General features: G+C 36.7%; 1 pseudogene; it reads left to right on the forward strand.

Moving 5' to 3' along the window:
- Window positions 1-262: 262 nt before the first annotated feature.
- Window positions 263-4,064, forward strand: LOC143554984 (autophagy-related protein 18a-like; annotated as a pseudogene).
- Window positions 4,065-6,570: the final 2,506 nt, after the last annotated feature.

Here is a 6,570-nt window from a genome sequence, read left to right on the forward strand (position 1 = left end):
CATTTACAAAACAGGTCCAACTATTGGCCACACGCCTAGGCCCTAAGTCGGGGTGTGAAAGGTTGGTATCAGAGCCAAGAATATTAGCAAATTAGGTATTTAATTATACCTAGGCTTTGATTAGAGATAGGTTTCCAAAACTTATTACACAAATACTGGTTCAAGATAACTAGATACTTATTTAAAAAGTATCAAGATTTCAATCAAAACTGATACGGATAAGATAGGAGCGACTTTCTATCCTTAATCTAACTTCGCACAGATGTCCGATTGTCAATCTAGTCACAGGTCATTTCAGCCTCTATTAGGTAAAGGAAAAGGAATCATGGGAACAACTTTACTCATGATACCTATATCTAGTTATGAAAATTTATACCAAACATCATTGGAGGAAGATGAAGATTCGTTTGATTCTAACATCCCACTAGCACAGATCATTCCAAATCAAAAGATACATGGAGCAGGATCAAGTAGATCCAAGAAACCAATAATGTCGAAAGGAAAAGAAGTAATGACTTATCCTGTAGAAAATCCTCATGGACAGGAATATTTTAATCTTCCGGCAACTCAATAAAATCCTCATACGATTAGTAGGGTTTTATTATTCCTTATTTTATCCAACACTAGTTTGAAATTATGTCTAAAACTTATTAAATATTCAAATTAGTCACTTTTTTAACGACCAACAAATATAAAATTAACGAAACCAGTTAACGAGACTAACAAAGAGCTAGCCCCAATACCAACGAAAATTACATCCATCACTACCTATTCCAACAAATCAAAATCAAAATTAAACGAACCTTCTAAGTCAACTCCAACCGTATCGACCTATTTTACACCCAGAAGAAGCTTAAGGCTCAATATTATGATGAAAGAGACAATCAGAGAAGGTCTCATTCTGCTTGCATCCACTGGGGTTACTATTGATATAGATTAAAAACCGAACCTTTCTATTTTATTTTTCACACCACGTTCATCCAATGGGCTGACTTACTCTCGAACACAACTATATTTATTTCCTTCCAAATACAACATAACGAGGTAAGGAAAATTGGCTAAAAGATCTTTCAACATCTACATGGTAGCAATGAAAACTTATACAAATCAAGAACATCCTGAACTGAAAACATAAAGATGCCTGGAAAGTTGCACCAACACGCAATTAACTCCCAAATCGATTGAGCAAACCTACATGCAACAAATAAGTGATCTGTGAACTCCTCTACTTCCCCAAAAATATGACATTATATCGATTCCACCATAATATTTCCCCTCTATAATGACAACAAGACGGTATTCTTTCCATCTCCTCCTTCCAAGTCAAAATCACCACCTTTCTAGGCACAAATTTATCCCACTTAAATAAATACGACCCAACAAGTCCCCGACCATCCTCTAAACTCGATTTAAGACACTTAACCAAAAACTCATTACATGTACCAAGTCCTCATATAACCTGATCAAGACCCGTAGACAATGTGATTTGTTGGCATGCTACCAACATCCTCCATAATTCTTAAATTTCCAATACAGTGTAAGGTTCTCTACCCCCCCCCCCCCCACCCACACACACACACACACAATTCTCCCAAGTATGTTAAGAGTTAGCCCAACACCAAACAACCCTTAATAGTCTGAAGCATGAATAAACTTGGAAACCGAGCATTGAAAGAAACCTCCCCACACCAGCGATCAATTTAGAAAAGCGTATCATTACCACTTTTAGCTTCATGTCTGGTATCTTTCCCAAGGTCCACCCCGTTTTCGATCAACTCCCAAAAAAATTTTACAATATGTTTCCAAGGCCTGGCTAAGAATACTTTCTCCAAAATAACCTACCACAACCTATCCGAATAATGAATCGCCCAGATAATATTCCTCCGTAGACCATTTTTCTCACGATTAAACCGCCACCATCATTTCACAAGGTTTATATCACTAAAAGAGCTACATTACTAAGAATTATACACATGGTCCAAAGCACCTTGCTTGCTTGTCTTATTTATCAATAATAATAATTTATGCATTTTCTTTCCACTATAGAATCTTCACATGCCGCCACCACCACCACCACCACTGTCGTATCGTAATCCTTCACCTAATACCCATGACGTCAGTCTCACCTCCAATAACCCCCCTCATCACCTTCATCTTCTTCCGACCATCACTCCACCACCGACGCTCTCCTCCACCTTTCCTTCAACCAAGACTCCACCTGCTTCACCTCCGGCACCAACCACTGCGACCCCTTCCTTCCGCTGAGACTTCTCCACCTCCGGAGGCATCGCCGATGCTCTTCTGCTGCAACATCCTTGGACCAGACCCACTCAAAAAAGTCATTATTTGGGACGACCACCAAATCCGATGCATGCATCGGGGAGCTATCCTTCTGCACCGAAGTCAACTCAGTATGTCGTCATCCATACCCAGAAGTTATACGTCTACAATTTCGCTGATTTAAAGCTGTTGTAGTAAACAGGGGCGGATCTAATGTGGGTTCACCGAGTTCACGGGAACCCACTGAGTTTCGGATTTTTCGTAGAACATCCATATAAAAGACTAGAGTGAACCCATATATAAAATACATAGTGAACTCATAAACAAATTGGACAAATGCTCTAGTGGTTAAGGCTGTGCTTTGTTATTGAAGATACCCGGATTCAATTCTCTCTTGTTACATGCTTTCTAATATATTTTTATTCAAAACAGATTTAGGGTTTCTTTCTTTCACTCTCCATCACACCTTTCACCATACCAAATATACATTAACTAGATTCAAGAAAAGGCTAAGTCATGAAGTATGGCTGCACATGCCTCCATGTTAGCTTTCTTGTGTGCCGTGTAATTGATGTATATGCTTCATATATATCTAGAATTTAGATATGGGGAAAAAAGATTAAGATGTGGCCTAATTAAACAAATAGGATTAAGATGTGGCCTAATTAAACAAATAGGATTGTTTTAAGTGTAAAGGTGTATGCAATTGCAGCATTTGTATTTATGTTTATGAAACTTTATCTTCCTATGACTTGTGAAATTAAGAGAAAATTTAAGTGAGATTTAACTGTAGAAAAAAACGCGGTCATCGCCCACTCGTAAAGTTACACCAATGGCAAAGGAATGTGGATTATCCTCTGTTTTTAATGGAGACGTTTTTTTTTAAATACTGTATCGTATTTTTATTATGTGATTAACCTTACTTGATCCAAACCGTCGCATCGACCCGAAAATTTTTATGCCCAATCCTATGAAATCGAGCACCTAAAACAGTGAACCCATTGGAAAAAATTCCTGGATCCGCCACTGGCAGTAAAGAGACTTTGGTTAGGGTGTTTAATACGCTTGACGTCTCGTTGCTTTAAGAGGTATTCGTATTGATTTTGGTTATTTGTTTGTGTTGATATAATAATAATAATAATAATAATAATAATAATAATAATAATAATAATCCGTATTAATACCTTAATGATTGCATACATTGAAAATGTTAATTGCATATTGAATTAAGGTAAGGAGAGGTGCAGATGGAGTGGATATTTACAGTCTTGCTTTCTCTACAACTGCTCAACGGCTAGATGTTTCAACTCCCTTCATGTTTTCAACTTAAAGGCTGATTCATGTATCAAATCATAATAACGGATCCCCACCAGTTTTTTCACATCTATCATTCATGAATTAATTGCTTCTTTATACATGATTTACAATCCAAATTCATACTTCTAAGCACTGTTTTGTTGCAGGGGTCTTACCAAAGTATTTTACTTCCGAGTGGTCAGTGGCTCGGGTTCATTTGATCGAGGGATTGCGGTATTATTTGTTGGTTTTGGTCACCAGAAGAACACGGTTGTGATACTTGGTATGGATGGGAGGTAATGTATAATAATAAATAGTTAAATGATAACCATTGTTTGGGGTTCTAAGTTGTTTCATGTAATCTTCAAGTTGTGTTTTTTTGCAGCTTCTATCGATGCCAGATTGACCCGGTGTCTGGTGGTGAGATAAGTGTGGCGGAGTGCCGCAATTTCTTGAAGCAAGATGAAACCGTTTCTTGCAAACAATGAGGTTTGCAAATGTGAATATTTGGTAAGCTGTGTGATTAAATGAAGTTAGCTTTTGTGTGAACGTGTAAATATGTGATTAATATGTGGTCTATTTCATTGTGGTTTTTTCCCTATATGAAATATCTTCTCTAGATTTTTAGGACCTTAGGCGGTTTTTGGAAGGTTTTCTTATAGTAAGTGTGATGGAACAGAGAAGGCATAAAAGTTGTCCTAGCATAAAATTTTTGCACGATTCTGTCACATCAATTATAAAACCGCTTCTTCATATTGTCTTCATTATTCTATATATATATATATATATAAAGGTGTTTTAAAAGTTTCATTCATTAGCAAGTCCACCTGCGAGCAATAGAATGATGTGGCTCTTACTTTTAAAATGATTCTTGCATATTTGATAGTCCCTTGAACCCACCTATACTTTACTCCATGTACATATTGTATATAGAAGAAATAAGTTTAGTTATCGGAAAGAAGATGATTTACGTTTGTTTATAAACCGAGTCAAACACGAGTAATATATAAGGAAGTAGATTGAGAGATGGGCAACGAAACAATGAGAGGAAGAGAGCAAAACAAGGATCCTATTTCTCCTCATTTTTCTCATATTAACCTGCATAAATTCATGGGGGTTCCCTCTAACTTGTTTTGGTAGAGGTGGAACCATGGCTCAACAACCCTCCAAAGGGGCTCAACCACCTCCACAAAACTACTACCCGCCACCTCAAAATTATGGACCATACCCAAACCAACCTCCACAAAATGGTTCATACCCAAACCAATACCCACCTTACCAACCGTATCTACCATCACAACCTCCTGGCCAACAACCTTACGGATATCCGTATCCTCAATCGTCACAACAACAATATGGTGGTGGGTACACCGCGTATCCGGCTCAACCAATGCCACCGCATTATGTAGACAACAAGGATAAAAATAAAAAAGACAAGAAAAAGAAAAAGAAAAAGAAAAAGAAAGGTATTGGCGGAAGTTTGGTTAATATTGGAGTTGGACTCGGGGCAGCTTTACTTGGAGCAGCCCTAGGAGAGGAAATTGGTGGGGGCGGTTCCGATTCAGATTAGGATTTATGTGGACTTGAGAACATAGATTCATAAAATAATACCTTACACCTGAAAATGAGAATAATCCGGTCTCTTATACTAACAAATATTGTCCATATTTTATTTTATAATTTGTTTTGGTTGCTCGAGTGAAGATTTCTGTCATCTAGATTGCTCTAACCTTGCAAGTTAACTTTGGAGTTCTTATCTCATTCACAATTGATATAATCCAAAAAAGCATTGGTGGTGTTTGGAACGCAACATTCTTGTTTATATAATACCTATCGTTGGAGGTATCGATACGAGATGAGATTTGTTTAAGGTGTTCCAAATAGGATAATCATGTAACAAGATAACATGGAAAGAAACTGTGCTTTTACAGAGATCAGTTTTATTAAAATTCAAGTATATAAAACTATAAAAGCCAACTTTTATAAGACACTAATATATGTATAGGGGTGAGTTAACGTACAATAATTGCTTAACTTACATTAGGTACGCGAATACGTTCAAGGTTTGGATCTTCAATCGAATCAAATTTTGATATGAGCACAATGGGTTTTTAACCTTGAAAGTATTAGGTTTGACGCTTGAACGTTTAAGATTTTAACCTTGAAAAATATTAGGTTTTAACATTGAACGTTTTAGGGTTTGGAATTTGACTTGAACGTTTTTGTCAGATATGTTTGTTTGGATGAATTGATGATTAATTGGATCAAGGTTAATTGATCAATTAGCTTCAAAAATTTCAGTTTCAATTGATCAACTGGCCTGTGAACAACGATTAGAGAGTCATTCATGGTCGTGACGGAAGAGGACGGTGCTCACAATAGTAGACGATGGTCGCAAAAGTGGGCATGGACTTTGACGGGATGGCAGAGGCGATGGACGACGAACAGATCGCGTAGTTGTGATTTTAGGGTTAGCGTGCTTTTGAAATCTAAGCGTTTAAGAGTGTCGCGTACGTAATGTGTGATAAGGGATTATTGTATTGGATCATTTTTCTATGTGTATAATACGACAAACACAGCGTTAGCATTACGAATACATTTTGCTTCTGTGTCTTATGTGGATAACTGTCTACTGCAGTGCATTTATAAAGCTCATCTTGTACAAAAGTGTGGCTTGCTAAAATCTTACTAGGTATAACCTAGTAACAAGCTATTTAATGAGGATTGTGCATAGTTTTATATAAAAAAGAATATTGCGTGAAATACTTCCTTAAACAAACTTTCATTATAACATATCAAAACTTATTTTAAAACAAACTTTCATTATAATATACCAAAATACATCTTAAAATAGTTCACCAAAACACCTACACAAATAACTTAACAATTCACCCACAAGTAGATGACACGTATCCATGTAGTCGATCACTCCCTCAATGACCTGAAAATATAGACAAATTTATAATTTTTCTATAGATGGAATCACGCAACAAA

This window comes from Bidens hawaiensis, unplaced genomic scaffold (assembly GCF_021521415.1).
Source record: "Bidens hawaiensis isolate Kalapana, Puna unplaced genomic scaffold, B.hawaiensis_p1.1 tig00017940_1, whole genome shotgun sequence".
Taxonomy (NCBI): domain Eukaryota; kingdom Viridiplantae; phylum Streptophyta; class Magnoliopsida; order Asterales; family Asteraceae; genus Bidens; species Bidens hawaiensis.